This window comes from Catharus ustulatus, chromosome 6 (genome assembly GCF_009819885.2).
Source record: "Catharus ustulatus isolate bCatUst1 chromosome 6, bCatUst1.pri.v2, whole genome shotgun sequence".
NCBI lineage: Eukaryota > Metazoa > Chordata > Aves > Passeriformes > Turdidae > Catharus > Catharus ustulatus.
Window position 1 is genome coordinate 10,763,786 of NC_046226.1, and position 16,312 is coordinate 10,780,097.

Here is a 16,312-nt window from a genome sequence, read left to right on the forward strand (position 1 = left end):
TGATGGAGGCAAAAACCTCGCAGTGGCAGAAGTCACAGTGGTGGCAGCAGCCTGGGGAGCAGTGGTGGAGGAATGTGGATGTAGAAAGGAGCACGGTCCTCCCCGCTGCTGGCATCTCCCCGGGAAGCAGCTCGAACTCGGGTGCGGAGGGATGTGGGGGAGGCCCAGAGCTGCTTCCCTCCCTCTGCACATCCAGCAATGGGAGCTGTGGCTTCAGCCTGCAGACATGCAGCCCGTGGGATCCCCTCTTTGCCAGGCTCAAAGGAGGGACATGCACCGTGGCTGTGGGAAAAGGCCTTTCCTTTAGTGCCTTAGAAAAGGCTGGTGCTTCCAGCATAAGCACACAAGAGCATGATGGAACAGCGGGAGCCCTGAAAGGGAGATGGATGTCAACCAGGGGAGATCCTTCCAGCATTTGTTTTGTATGAAGTTCTGCAAAAGGAGTGCCAGCATGCCTGGATGGCACAGTGTGCATGGAGCATCCAGGGGAGATACTGCTGCAGGTGAAGAGGAAGCAGTGTGTAACCTCTGCTTCAATCTCTTCTGCTCTAACATTGAGTTGTCAGGAAATAAGGAGCTTGGCCTTCCTTTTAGGGTCGTTCATGCTTGGCTGGTGGAGGTGAAAATGTCAGCTGCAGCAGATTTAAGGGAAGAGGCTGCCTGTTTCTGTGGGCAGTGGTGGAAGGTAATTCAATTAGGGCACTGGGACAGTGGTGGCACAGCTGCAGTCACCTCTTCATGCACCCAGGAGGGATCTGTGCCCATGCCCAGGACGCCCACTGGGGAGTGAAAGCAGCTCCTTCCAAAGGAGATATATATAGGTATATGTACACTCTCTACACAGGGAGTGTACCTACTGGAATTTTACCAGTGCTGGGGTTCTGGGTATGACTTCCAACCCCACAGCCACCCAGGAACCAGCTTGTAGGCTGTCTTTGGAACTGCTCTTGAACGGTGAGCTTTCATACACTTTGTGCTTTTTACACACACTTTTTGCAAGTGTGTATAAAACATAGTTATTGGTTTAATTCAATGTACAGGTTCACTGTATAGCTCAGCATTCTGAGAATGAACCCCACATGGCAATGGGATGGCAAATTGTTTCTGACAGTTTTGTTCCCAGACTCGTGAGTTATTCCTGCCTGAGGGGAGAACAGCTACAAGGGGAGATTTATCCTGTGCAGTCTAAAACCAACTCCCCAACAACACTGGGAATGCAGGAAATCTTTAAGTAGAAGGTGTCCCTGGCACCAGCACCCCAGAGATAGTAGAGTGCATGTGTACCCTAGCAGGGAGGCACCCCATCAGGGAATCACCCCTTGTGCAGTGCAGGTGCTGGGTGGGACAGGGCAGGATCCAGGCATGGGGCTGAACAAGCTGTTCCAGTGTTCCACTGGTCTCCAGAGAAACTGCTGCTACTGCTTCTGCCTCCTGTATCTTAGGGCACCAGAATCTTGCAGGGAGGTCAGTGGGGAGAATGCAGTTCTTCCAATGGACTTTTCCCCTGCTTTCTCTTCTACTCTCCATGAGCAAGTTCCTGCCTGTGCATTTTCCCAAGCTGCTTCACTAGGAGCTGCAAAAGGCAAGGTGGAGAGCAGAGACAGGCAGGGACTACTGTCAAGGGAAACAATGGTTTAAAGCTATTTTGAGCTTTGTGGAAACAATTTATTTTGGTTTTGTGGCCCCAAGGAAGAGAAGAGCAAGCTTCTGTCTCCACCACAGGATCTGTTTAGTCTTGGATGGCAGATACGCCTCAGTGGCAGACAAAGGCTGCACCCAGCCCAGCGGGCACTGTGGGGCATTCTGTCTTCTTTTGGCCCCCACAGTGACCTGCAGAGTCCTGTGAGGCTCAAGATGTGTCTGTGGCAGCTAGAGTAAACATTCAGAAGCAACTAACTCTGCCTGGTGCTCTGCAAGACAACTTTGGAGTTTTGTTTAAATCCTTGAGGTCTCAAGTGGGGAATTCACTTTGCTCCATGGGCAAGTTGATCAGACCCCAGCTGGGAAAGCAGAGGATATGGGTGGGATATCCTCTGTGTGGGCTCCCAGAAGTCCCATACTGGTAGTTTCCGAAGCCCACTATTTCTATAAATAGGGTGTATGGCAAAGACTTTCTTGATGATGAATAGGGTAAGTGCACATAAACTACTGTTATTCCTGTGTAACTGATCTGAATACTACACAGACTGAATTTAATTTCATAATTAATTATGCCAGGGGATCACAAGTATTGGATAGGTGCCTTTGTTAAATGGATCTCATGGAAATAATTACTGGCTCCAAGAGACGGGGGTTGCATTTTCAGATCCAGATAAGACTGGTGTGGGAAGGACACTCATCCTGCACACCAAATCCAGATGAAAACCCATGGCCAAGATGCTTGGTGAGAAGTGCCCGTGCTGAGGCCAAGGATGGCACCCCATGTACCTGCCACCTCTGGAATCTTGGGGAAAGGATCTGTGCAAGCCCCCGTGTGTTAGCGCTGTTGCATAAGAGGTGCTCCTGCCTTGAGCCTCAGCCCAAAATCCGACTTCTTGTTATGGCCAAAGACACCCAGGCTGCACATGCAATTTCCAGAGCTGGATGTCTGCAGCAGCACTTGCACACAGGTGTGTCCATTTTCCATATCTGCCTGTAGAGCTGTGTACAAGAGATGCAGCTCTCACCTTGCTTCTTCATGGCTGTGTCCTGCTGTTTCCACATGCCTTGACAAGTCAGTTCATCTGCTGAGCAGAGTCAGCTGCCCATCTACACAGCATCTCTACAATATGCATCTCTTACCATAAACCTTTTCTGTCACAGATTAAAAGCAACCAATTTCTTTTGCCTATGTTTTAGGGAAATGTCAGAAGCAGGGACAGCTGGCTCAGCATGATGCTAAGGCATTTTTAACCTTGTAAATTTAATGTTGTAAATTTGACCTTTCTTCTCCCACCTCTCCCCACTTTGTGGATCGCTGTCCCTCCTGGGACACCTCTCATTGTGAATTGTGAGATGTCACATCGTGCTGTTCACTGTGCATGTCACCACGTGAGTGCTCCGAGACAATTAATCACTCCAGTCCTGATTGAAAATTCTCAGTCCTTCAATTTTCTGGATGCATTTGACTGAGTAATGTCCTTGCAAAGACAGGGAAAAGAAGAGTTTCCAATTCATTTGTAGATATTTGATTATTTTAAAAGCTGTTTTTGTGAGGTACCTCATAATACATAAGGTTGCATGGCTCCATATCCTGAAGGAAAATGCAGGCAGCACAGCTCTTCAATCCAAACAGGCATAAACAAGCTGGGCAATGACAGGCTCAGCTCTCACGCAAATCAGGCAGCAGCTAAAGGGATCAGTTCTCACCTGATACAAGGGTGTTTGGGTCACAGAGTCTGGTCATGCTGGGGTTCTTTTTGAAGCAGGGAAGGTGAGGTGCATTAACCTGCACCGAGCATGGGAATCAGAGAAGCTTCAGGTGCCAGGGCTCTTTGGGCTTCAGGCTGGAGAAATAATAAATAATCACACAAAGCATTCTGATATTAAACAGCAAAACTTACTGGAAGGAGAAGAGTTACTTTTTCTTAAAACACCTGCTGTTCCTTGGCTGCAGAGCGCCTACTTACATCCTTTTCCCATCCTCCCTTATATGCTTCCCCCCTCCTCAAGCTTCACTCCCTGACACTTTCAAGGCCACACATCTTCATTCGTTGCTGCTGTGCAGGGAACATGGCCTTGCTTACCCCAATGTGGTGTGCAACATTGCAGGGGTGGTTGGTAAGATCTGCAGAGACTGTTGTTACAGGAGGCCTCCCACTGTAGTACCAAATGTCCATTTAAATTTTTATGCTAAATGTTGGCTATCATAATGAGCTACTATGTATTACAGTATTGGCTTGATTTCGTTCTCTGAATTTGGTCCCTTCTGGTGTTGGAGCAAGGTGTTATCTGTCTGAATCCCTGCATCATCAGACATGGTCTATAGGCACTGGACTGTCCTGCAACAGCCCATCTCCTCACCTGGAGGCTGGGGTTGGGGGTGTGGTTGCCAAGGTGGTGGCAAGACAGTTAAAATGGCTTTATAATCAGCTGAAGGTACTGACTGTTTCCAGGATACTGTATGTCCTAATCAATCTCAGCTCCAGCAGACCTTGGAGCAAAGCCAGATCTAATGACAGCAGTTGGTGGTGTTTAATTTTTCCTTTCTCCTCCAGCCCCCTAGGGTTAGTTTTCCTGCATGGATTTGTAGCTGCAGTTCAAAGTGAACAAACCCCTCCATCGTTTCTGGCTGTGGTAATTTTTTGTCCTGCATCCTTTGATTTGGGCCATGCAGCACACAAAATGTGTGAAGTTACAACCATTCCTTGACCTCCTGACCTGCCAGAAGCTGAACTGGCTTCTTTGCATGGCCTGATGTGGGTGCTGCCCTTGTGATGAGTGCAGGGAATAAGGGATCTCTTTGTGGAAGGCTCCTCCTAACAGGCTGTGCTTCTCCCCTTGCCAGGCCATTCCCCGTGGGTGGTGGGGGCTGGAAGCAATATGTTGGAAGTCGCACTGTATCCCAACAGCTTGGGATTCAGAGCTGTCAAGCAGTGGCTCATTGTTAGTACAACTTCTTCCAGAAAGCCAGAAAAAGAAAAGGAGACTTGAAACTTTTTATGACCTGCTGACACATGAGTCTGGTAGGAAACTGACTGTGAATCTGGAGGGGTAGCACAGGGGTTTGGAAATTTGCTGCTGCTGCTCATTACAGGGTTGTTTTTTCCTATAGGTAGCAATGTGAGCCAGAGGGCTTCTCCAATTTACCTCTGGTTGTTCCAGCTGGCTTCCATGGATCTACTTTGTGGTGTAGGTGCTGCCCTGTGCTTGGTCAGCACTTCACAGGAGTGTATAGTATTTTTGTGAGGGCTTTTGTATTTTTGCCATGATTCAAGAACAACTGAACTCCCATTTTAGAGAGTTTCTGACCTACATGAGCCCTGAGGTGACTGTATAGTCCCAGGTAGGAGGCTGGGCCAGCTGAGTCCTGCAAGTCTGGATGAGTTTGCAATGTGAGACTACAGGGTGGCACAAATGCCACTCCTGACTGCTGCTACGAAGAAAACTTGGCTCAGGGCTGCTCTGTGTGGCACTGGGCACTTCCCCAGTGCAGGTGCTACAGTGGATTTCAATTTCAGGGCTATTCTGCATTTTGTGGTGACGCTATCTAGCTCAGTGTTCTTAACTTCTTCTTGTGTCCTCACATACAAGCCAAATGCTTAAAGCTCAACAACTATCAGCATTAAAATTAACTTGAATCTAACTTAGGTTTATGGCCCTGCTTAAGTATTCTAGAGTTGTGAACCCTGTTTTGGAAGTTGTCTTTGTAAGCAATCAATCAATCAATCAATCAATCAATCTCTTGAACACATTTGCTTTAGATAATCAGACTCTACACTAATCTCCTGAATTTCTAGCATGCCCACAGATTTGCTAGCTCTTCACTCTCTGTTGGGATTTACCTGATCTCTCCAGCTGGAAAAGTCTGCCAACAGCCTCCAGTTCACAGAGGGGGCCCCTCCACCCAGGCCAAGGCTGCTGGCATCTGCTGAAACAACAGGTTTGGAAGCACTAGCCTGCTCCATTAGGCTCCAGGTTAGAGGGTCAGTGAAAGTCCCCAAGGCATACTAGAAACCTTGTCTGGAGCCTCTTTCTCTCTTAAGGAGCCTGCTACCTTCAACAGTTAGTGACTAAAGACAGGAGCTTGAAAAAGCTAATTTCCAAAGATAAGCATTGAACTATGTAAATGAAAAGTTGTGTGTTTCCTTAAAGGCTCTGTTTGAACATATTTTTTCCATGACTCCCCCTTGACACCATGGTCTTTCTGGCAGCTCATTCTGGATGATTTTGTTTCAAAATATGTTTAGAAACTTAGGTTCTAACGAAGGATAATAATTACCCAACTAACAATGAACTTAACCAACCACCCGAGGAGCTGGAATGATTTACAGCTTTCAAAGGAGCTGATGCTAGCTTGCCTTTTGTCTTTCTACTTAATGCCTCTCTAATATTCTTCTCTGGACACAATGCCTTTATGAACTGTTTTTTCTCCATCGTTTTTTTCTTCAATAGAATGCCAAGTTCCTCCACCACCTAATTCTCTGCATACAAAAGAAGATTTAATATCCTCTAAATGACTATAAAGAACAAACCTACCAGATGGCAGACTTCATTGCTCAAGGGGGATGCAGGCTGCTTCTCTTGGAGAAGCATTTCAATGTGGTTTTGAAAGAGAGAGTCATTAGAGGTATTCATATTTTCCTTAGTGGGGTGCTGTGATGTAACTCAGGAAAGGTGCAAGAGGGAAATACATTTTGTAATCCAACAGAGGAAACAAAGGAAGCTGCATGAGATGCCTTTATTGCTAATTTCTTGAATCTCTCTGAGAAACATGTTGACAGTGACCTTGAGCATCTCTGCAGAACTTCTGAGATGTAGTGTCTTGGTGCTATGTATGATTTTAGAAACTCAAGGAAAGGTTTAAGAATGTTACTAGCATTCAAAGCCTTCTTCTCCAGATTTAAAACAAGGATGTTGCTGACATATAATCAATGCTCCTCAGGAAGAAACTGTTCTGCTTCATTCTCTTTCCATTTTCCTATGTCAGAAGCTGACAAGATTAGTTGATTAAAAGGACTTCTTTAGGAACAAATGTTTGCATCTCACTTATTTTCCAAGTATTTGGCTGAATAATTCATCTGACACATAGCTAAATCATTTATTTTTGTAGATTATCTGAGAAGAGATCACAATATTTATGTATTGACCTATTGCTCAGACTTATTTGCTAAATAATTTATTGGAATAATCTGTGCTTTGTGTCTCATTTGTGGCCAGTTCTTCAGGAGATGTTGGTATTCTGATGATGTGATGTGTTTCTGTTCCCAAGTGGGTGAGTGTAACTTTCTGGAATTATTTTGTGATGTAAGTGGTTGTTATTATGAGTCTGAAATGTGTTTTCACGCTAAATTCACACTTGGTGAGTATTCCTTCCAGAAAATGTGTTCCCTAGGATAACTGTGGAAAGCAAACACAAAAAAGGGAAGGAACACAGTCAAAGCAAATCCATAAAAAGATTCAGATGCACAGAAATGTGTTTGCAGGACACACTTATCTCTGCTGTGAAGCAATGTGATAAAGGAGACCTCAGATTTACAAGGCAGAGATGGTTACATGTCAACCAGCTACATACCCTCTATGGACAGCTTGAGTGATGATCTGCAGCCAGACCTGCTACCAAACAAATATGACCCACAGACACTTGTGTTCTCCTTGGGATGTAGGTTACACAGCAAAGTACCAAGCAAAGCAAAGTGTAGCATTACATATCAAATGAAAGAGAAAAGACTAAAAGGGCATATTAATGGGGAGACAACAATCCTGGTATTAAGGGTGAAGAAAATAGGGTATTTCATGTGTCTCCAAACTGACACAGTAGCCTGTCGTAATGGCCACTACCTGATACCTTGAAAGCAAGAGAAAAATTTCCATCATGATTTAGTGATCAGCTTTCACACTGAATTTGGAGATCTGATCTCCTTATCTTTGCAAATGGGAGACCTGCTGGTAACAAGAAAAGAATTCAACCTAACAACAGCCCATTCATCCTGGTGCTGTGTCAGGCAAAACCCAAGCCTTTATCTAGAATATTAATTCTCTACAGACCTTTGCTTCAAATCGTGTTTGCTGTGCACCAGAATGTATTTTAACATAGCCAAAGAGAAGCCTTACTCTCACAAATATTCAGCTGAACTATGTTTCTCCCTACCACGAAAAAGCAGATTCAAATAATATACCTGTTAGAATATAGTCATATAGCTCCATGGGGAGAAATAACTATTCTGGATTTAATCTCAACTACCAATCAGGAAGACAGCTTGCAGTTTTCTCCCCCTCTGGTATTCACATATATCTCTAGATTTTTAAGGATGTCTTTGGGCCATCTACACAAAAGACATTAACTTTTTGCATTAACTTTTTTAGAGCTTTGGCCATGTCTGGTGGTATTTTTCAGTGCATAAATATGTACATTGTACACTCTACGTCAAACTCCCTGGTGCACCCTGCTTATTTATCACAGTCTAATGTGCTTCCCTTGACAACCCTTGTGCATATGCTATTTTCTCAGTACTTGGGAGATATCCTGAGGTTCAGTGGTCCCTTCCTCTATTCTGTACTCTACAAATTTACTGGCAGTAATTTGTGGGATGCCTTTCCAAAACTACAGGAATACTGGTCTGGAGGCGTAAGCGTATTAAACCGCCGAACTCCCGTGATTCACATCCTTTCCTGACACCCATTAATGTTCCTGGCACCATTTTCAAATTACTGTTTGGCAGATGGAGGACATGCTGCTAAGTGCTATGATTATGAAATTCATTAATATGCATTTGTAGTTGGGCAGGCAGAAGAATTTACATCTGAGGTTTCCAAAGACACTGGATACTGAGGTGATACACTGCAGGAAATGATACTGGAGGAAGATGAGTTAAAAGTATGTGTAGAAATGTAGAGTTTTTTTCAAGTTTTACTTGATGAAATTTTTGTTTTGGGGCTCACCTAGGCAGCAACAGCTGGTGAGATCATGTAGTGGTTCAGAGCTGGATGGTCACTGCCAATGGCAAAGATTTTGGATGACAAAGACCAATTCAATTTCTGAGCAGAGCCCAGAGCTACAAGAGAGGAGCAGGAATGTCCCCATCCAAGTGGGCAACCAACCACCATTACCTCTGGCATCTTACTGCTGATCAGGAGCTCAACCAGCCAGACTTGGGAGATCAGCTACAGCAAATGTCACAGGGATTTTGACATGGTGAGATTTCTGTTCTGTAATCTCAAAAGCCTGGAAATGTGCAGGAGCTGGAGCTGGCTTTAAGGGCTGTACATGACAGACACACATTCCCAGTCTTTTCCAGCAAGACCAGGTATTTTCTGTGGATTTTCAGAGGCTGACTGATCACTATAAAATATTCACTGGAAGTAATGGGAAGTGGAAAGGTCTGTGATGCTGTATTGTTGCAAAAACAGATCCCGGTGCTGGAGTGGAGAGGGACTATTTGCTCCTAGAGATATGAACATTATAGTTCCTCTTCTTGTTCTGGGCATCTGGATTCAGTGTATGCTCTGTTTCCCTGGCCAAGAGGCTCTTTGTTGGTGGTTTCAGCATGAAGGAAGAATTATTTAGCTTCGTGCAGAGTGGTTGCAGATGATCACTGGCATGTACTTCAGGAAGATGGATAGGAGGGAGGTGGTACTTCATAGGAAGGGTGGGTGTTTCTCATCGTTATGTGCTTCATGTGATAAGTGCCTGCAGTTTTTTTGTACATCCATAAGAAAATTTCCTGCAGGAAATGTTGGAGGAGGAACGTGAGTGGGAGCAGGAGGAAGAAATTTAATGTTTTAGGCAGATGGGGAAAGCAAAATGACCAAAATAATCATGACCACAGCATACTGGGTGTTTGGTGTGCTGAGGACAGAGAGTGATTTTTGGCCTATGAATGCATTGTAACCAAGGAAATGTCTTGCTCTTTGGAGTATTGGTGGTGTGTGGGCATGATCTGTCATTTAGGGGTTGAGCTGGATCTACGTGACCTTTTCCAGTCAAATGCACCAAAATGAATTTGAGTGATGAAAGTAATGCATGATGTGTTGAATAAAACCCCAAGGAGTGCAGTGAAGAAGCACACAAACAGAACAGCTGTGAGTGAGATGCCTGGTTGGACTGAGGAACACAGGATCACAGAAAGGTGCCAAAGTGGGGCTGGCAGTGATGACAGCCCAAGGGTGGTGTGTGCCCTGGAGTTCCATGGATTCTCCATGCCAAATCCTGTCTCCCAGATGTTTGACTCTGCAATGCCCATCCTTCCAGGGTACCTACCTCATTCCCATTCTTTGGCAGCACCTCAGGAAGTGCCATCTCCCTGCTGTCTCTGTAGCCCCTCTGTTGGGATGTCCTGGCACAGATTCTCTCACATTTTTTTCCCATTCTGGTACCTGTCAGCCTCCCTGTACAAGATAATGCTTCTTTTCATGCAGGTTGCATACTACAAGTGCTAAGGGACATGATAAAACATCGAAGTGCTTATTGTCCATTCCTGATTTCCATGGCAACCATGATAAAACATTTCTTTTCCCATGTTTCAGGAATGCCATTCACCTTCTCTCTTCCCACTCCTCAGTTCCCTTCAGGAGGAGGCAATGCTCCCTCTGCTTGCTCAAGGACAGACTGCTGTGGCAAAGGCTCAGTGCTGCCCACGCCTCCAGGACAGATGGTACAGGGCATGGGCAGCACTGGGTAGCTGGCACATTGCCTTGTCCCAGACTCCCAAGACCCAAACAGGTCTTGTCTGAAGATGCAGTGATCATTTCAGGACCACACCAGGAGTCAGCTTAGTTCTCCTGTGCCTGCAGGTGTGGGAAGGAGGAGCCAGCTCTCTCACAGAGGAGCATCTTTGCCTTGCAGGGGTGTCCTGTGCTGTCTGGGCTTTGATTTCCCCCGCACAGGACCTACAGAGTAGCACAAGTGCACTGCAAATTAACTGAGTTTTCCAGAGGTCTTCCTAAGCACTTCACAGCACCCTAAAATCTGCCTGCACCTTGGTCAGCCTTGGGAGCTCAGTTGCAGGAGCTCAGTGCTGACAGCTCATCTTAATCAGCTGAGGGAAATAATGAGTTGGAGAACCTTTCCTAGAGAGTTTTTCTGCCTGGGATGTATTACTGTTATACTGGGTTTGCAGTGTGCTTAACTATTTAATCAATGTGTTTCTGGTCACTGAACCCTGCAGTGAGTGAGCTGCTGCAGGTGTGCTGAGCTGAGCAAACTGCTGGCAACGTGGGAATGGGATGCAAGGGCAGCCAGCCTGGATAACAGCTGCAGGGTGGGGGTAGGAGGCAGGAAACCTGCATGTCTTGGGTGACTTCATTTTGAGTTGTGCAGTGCATTTGGTGTCTTCTCTCAGTTAACAAGTGAAAGGACGAGAGGAAATGGCCTGAAGTTGCACCAGGAAGAGGTTTAGATTGGACCTTAGGCAATATTTCTCACTGAAAGGGTGGTCAGGCACTGGAATGGGCTGCCCAGCAAAGTGGTGGAGTCACCATTCCTGGAAGTGTTCAAAAAACATGGGATGTGGTGCTTAGAGACATGGCTTAGTTGTGATGGGTTAATGGTGGGACTCGATGATCTTACAGGTCTTTTCCAACCTTAATGATTTTGAGATTCTGTGCACAGGAGGAAAGAAGGCTGAATGTGAAGCAAATAAGGAGTCAATAGCTGGAGAACAGGGGTTTTATATATTATCCTAGTATTTGAATACTTATTATATAGTTTACATGTATTTATACTTATCTGTTTCTGGAGGCTGTCTCTGTACCATGTTTAATGAAGCTCTTCTCAAGGCATTTGAGTGCATTGCTCAAATCTGGTAGATCTCTGCCTATCACTGTCTTCCTCTGCTGCTGTCCACCTTGGCAGATCCTGGGGCACTTCTGAGGTGAAAAGAAAATAAGATACTGGAGGTGAATTTTGTCTTGTTCCTCACTGGCAACAGGGTGGTTCTGGGAAAAGAGCCTGTCCCACCACTGTCCTATCTGACAGCATAATTTGTTCAGCACACTGACAATGTCAGGGAAGTTACCTGTAGAAATATAGTCCAGCCCCTCACCAGCTGAATAAAGAGTGGGACTGTTGCCTGCCTGCCTTCCTGCAGCTCCAGGAGAGCCATCCCTTCCCTGTGACTCTCCTTGTGGCAGTGCTTCTCCAGATGGACACACTGTGCAGCTCTGGAGAGGCAGCCTCATCAGGCAGCTGTGCAGTGCTGCTAAACCAACATGCTGCTCTCAAGCACTGGGAAATGACAGCACCAGAGAGCTGGCACCTAGTCAAGGTGTGGCTGGAGCTCTGGTGTGCTCACACAGTACCAAGGAGGTCAGTCCTGATAAGGAGCAATCACATGGTTAATGTTTGGAAATGTAGCATAGATGGCAATGTTGGTACCAGAGCTGGCTGAAGATCAGGAACTCTGGTTCACCAAAAGGAACATTTTTCTTCCTTCCCCCTTCCTCTGAGTTTCAGGAAATTGGGGCCAAACCCTTAACCTCAAGGCTTCTTAGCCCAGGAAAAGACCTTCCAAATACATCTTTCTGATTCCCCAGTTTGCAGTACCCCAGCCCAGGGATGTTAGGGCTCCAGATGAAGGCACCCCAGAGCCTTGGCTGAACCTAACTCATTCTGTACAAGACACTCAAGTCCTGAAGAGAGCAGCTGTTGGCCTGGAAATTTGTTGGAAAGTTTCCAGCCACCCACAGTTTGAAATGAGCCTTCAGGAGCCCTAGACACCAAATGGCTTCACTGGGAAGTCAACCAGCACCTGTTCGTGGAGGGTTTTTATGGGTCCTTTGGCACGAGCAAACAAAAGGCCCCAGGTGCTGGCCATCATTTATGGTCTTTAACCATTGTCTTCCTCCCTGCCCTGGTGCCAGGCAGTGCCCTGGCATGGCATGGAAGGCAGCATGCACTGAGGACTGCTCCCAAATGCGAGGCAGGGAGGGATAGACTGCACCAGTTTCAGCATTATCCTCCCCACACAGTGCCATACTTCTTATATAGCCTCATCTTCACAGAAATAAAATATCACCCTGCTCAACTGCAATACTATTTCAGGCACCTAGAAGCGGGGGGAAAAAAACTAAATAAAAAGATAATCCTAAGAATATTGTACTAAGGCCATAGGGACAACACAGGGGGTCAGATGAGACCCAGAACCAGATGGATTTCCATGGACTGGAAATGGCTAATCTGTGCCACTCGGCTTCCGAGTCAGAGAATGGTCCCTGTTTTGATGTAATTTTTTATTTCAGACCTAGATCTGCCAGCAAATTTGGTATGGAAGTGAGCAGCATGAGAACATCAGGCACTTTTTGTGCAAACTAATTTAGTGACTCTGGTGTAACTTCTCCTTAATAAAGGTTTTGTGGAAGCTACAGGAGGTACAGATGTGTTGTTTTGCTTGCATAACAGGCTCACAAGGTTGTTCAGGGTGAAGTATGCTATATTAGAGGTTCTTCAAATTGCCAAGATGACCAAAATCCTGAGAGCTGCCCAACTCTTCTGTTTGTGTTGATGGTCTTTCCAGTGGTGTTGTTATAGACAGTCCATAATTTGCCTACTTCCTCACTGTGGGACACTTACTACATGGATTTATCCCCCAGATTTTCAGTGTACAGAATGGGGAGTGGGTGTCATCCAAGGCTGGAGGATATTAACTAACACTGATTTAGATTTTCACTCCTCTAGTTTACAACTAGTTCTTTGGAAATGAGCCTGAGATCCTTAGGTTTATTGAAGGAAAGGATTAGAGAAATGATTTCAAGAAAGGGCTAAAGAAGGGGTTGATTACACAACTAATTCCACATCATAGCCATGAGCATCTAATCTATCTCCCTGCCATTCCCATCACATCTAAATAGACCTGCTGTAATGAAGCATTGAGAGGTGAAAGAGGGGGTTAATGTACTACTCTGTCACTGCTGAAGGTATCATTTACAATTTGATGGAGCTCACACAGGAAAATAAGTTTTCTTAGCTGATTCTTCAGGGCATGTCCAATGCTGAATTTTCCTGAAATCTGCAGATTTTGCATTTGCTAAAAATCTGCATAAATGATGTTGAGAGAGGAGATTGTAACGAACCTGTTATGCAGGCAAAACAACACATTTGTACCTCTTGCTTTTATTTAACACTGTACCCCTTTTACCTGGGGTCTACCTTTCTGGTGTGATCTGTTTTCCCACTCTCAGATAAAGTAAAGTAATAGCTACCCAGGGGCCAGTGAAATCTATGAATGGGGCTTAGTTGGAAAGGGCAGCCCTACAGATAGGCTGGACTGGGCCAATGAGCAAGGTGAGCAGATTAGGCTATATAAATATTTAAAGAGCTGTAATTAGGAGTAATATGGCCTCGCTCCCAAGGTTCATTGTTATACATGCCCATGGCAAAAAAGCGATATTCTGCCATGTTGATCTTTCTTCTCTTGCTTTTTCTTATGTTTTTGACAGTGTTTTTTCACTCCCTAAGGTGTTCCTGGCTAGCACTGCTGCCCTGGGAGAGGACAGGAGATCTGTCATGCTTTCTGTGAGAGCAGGAAAAAAAATCCCTTTCATAAAAAAAGCAAGGGGGAGACGTTTTCTCTTTCCCAGGCATCACCATGTGCTGCTGGGATCTGGAGCAAGGAAGCAGAGGTTTCCCTGCATGGTGAAAGCTCTCATCCAAAGCCCAGCAGGACTTGATGAGCCCTTGCTGAGGACGCCATGTGTCCTGGTGTCACAGTCACACAAACCTCCTTCTGTTGGGTCACTCCAGCTCATCCTTGGCTTCCAGACCATGTATTTGGTATTTGTGGCTCCAAGCCTCAGCTGTTACAACTGTCCGGGAGGCATGCAATCTCACAAGCTGAAAACACTCCAGTTGATAGGAAACACAATATCCTCTTTGCTTAGCAACACCCGTTTCCATGAACACCTCACACCATGCGGCTGGCTGTTGCCTCGATGCTCTTTAACCCAGCCTGATGCATCCCTCCTGGGGATGGAGGTGACAGTGACACAAGGGCCAGTGGGACAGCCCGTGGGCTGGGTTAAAGCCATACTGGGTTTTGTGCTCCTTGCAGGGCAGCTGGAGCTCACCACCTTGGTGCCAGCACCTCTAGGCAGGGAGAGCACAGGCCAGTCACTGAAGGAGAGTTGCACTTCTTGTCCAGGAAAACACTGAGCTGTCTTCCCCAGAACAAGAGGATGAATGAGGGTGAAAGTTTTTTTCCAGATTGCCCACAAACAGATCCTGATGTTGGGTGGGGAACACAGCCATAAATTCTGTTTGCAGCATCCCATGCAGGATTGCTCTTGGTGAGGAGCAGCCTCTGCAGGGTTGGTGATGTGGGTCAGGGCTCAAAGCATACATGCACACCACATTTTTAGACCTCCAGCTTTTCCAGACATAGCATTTTAATTATCTGATTTTGCCCCTTCCCACTATGCACACAGCTCAGTTTGGATGACATTTCCATTGAGAAAGACTTACTGGTCAGGACAAAGACAGAAGGAGGTGGAGTGGAAGGGAGCATGTTCCCAGAGAGTTGGGAAGCTGGTGAGCACACCTGGGCTGCACTGGCCAGCAGCCTGCACCCAGGTACACTTCTCTGGAAGTGGCCACAGAACAAGAAAATTCACATACAAGCACAGGGGAGATAAAAAAAAAAGAAAAGAAAAAAAAAAGAAAAAAGAAAAAGGAAAACAAGAAAGGAAAAGAGGTGGTTTGCTGCCCTACTCTTCCCTGTGGTTAAATTAATTGGGTCTTACTCCTGCCGTCTGTATGCCGGCAGCACTCCCACAGCACTGACTTTAATAGGAGTGCAGATTGCAGGATCAGGCCCACGGTGTCTTGGAAAAGATGAATAATAATCACTACGTGGAGAAATACTGCAGTTTGCAACTCAAAGAACACTTTAAATCTGCTTAGCAATTTGTAACGCCCACAGTAGCACACTGTGTAAAGCTGCAGTTATGAGACAAATCACTTTTCCATTAAGCATGGCTCCAGGACGTGCCTTATGGCAGCACACAGGGAGCAGGGAGAGATGGAGGGGAGGGGAAATCTGTGCATGAGGTGGTGCAGGAAGCCAAGAGGTTTGCTTTTTCCAGCAGCAGCTGTGTTATCCCTTTACGGTTATTTTCGGGGCTCGCAACAATTAATCCCTGCACAGCCTGACTCCAATGTCCATCCATCTGCAGACTGTTGTACTGCCTCTCACATCTTACCATCTCTCAGTACTCATGACTTCCCTTCAACAGCAAGCCTGGAAACAGCAAATTATATGAATTTTTCAAATTACAGTATTTTTCCCAAGTCCAGATCTCAGTGTTGTTTGATGAAGTCTGACCTGGCCACCCAATGTTCTGCCAGCAGTTATCTGACCTCACCTCTCCCTGAAACATCACTCTGCCAAGCCAAAACACAACAGTGGAGCTATGAAAGCTCATTTTAAGGGCCTTCCTCTTTCTTACTTAGGCCTTTAAAATCCTGCTGATCTTCTGGAGGCAGAGAACATCTCCAGATGCATTGTGTCCTCATTTGACTTGGGGCTGTTTCACACCAGCAGGAGCCATTGAGCTGCTTAGGGAGGAAGTAAGTGGCAGGTCCCAGTCTTGGTCACCACAAACTGGTTTAACTGGTGGATTTAACCCACCCTTGCCAGTTCTGACCCTTTTGTCCCCAAACTCCCCCACACTGTCCAGTTAT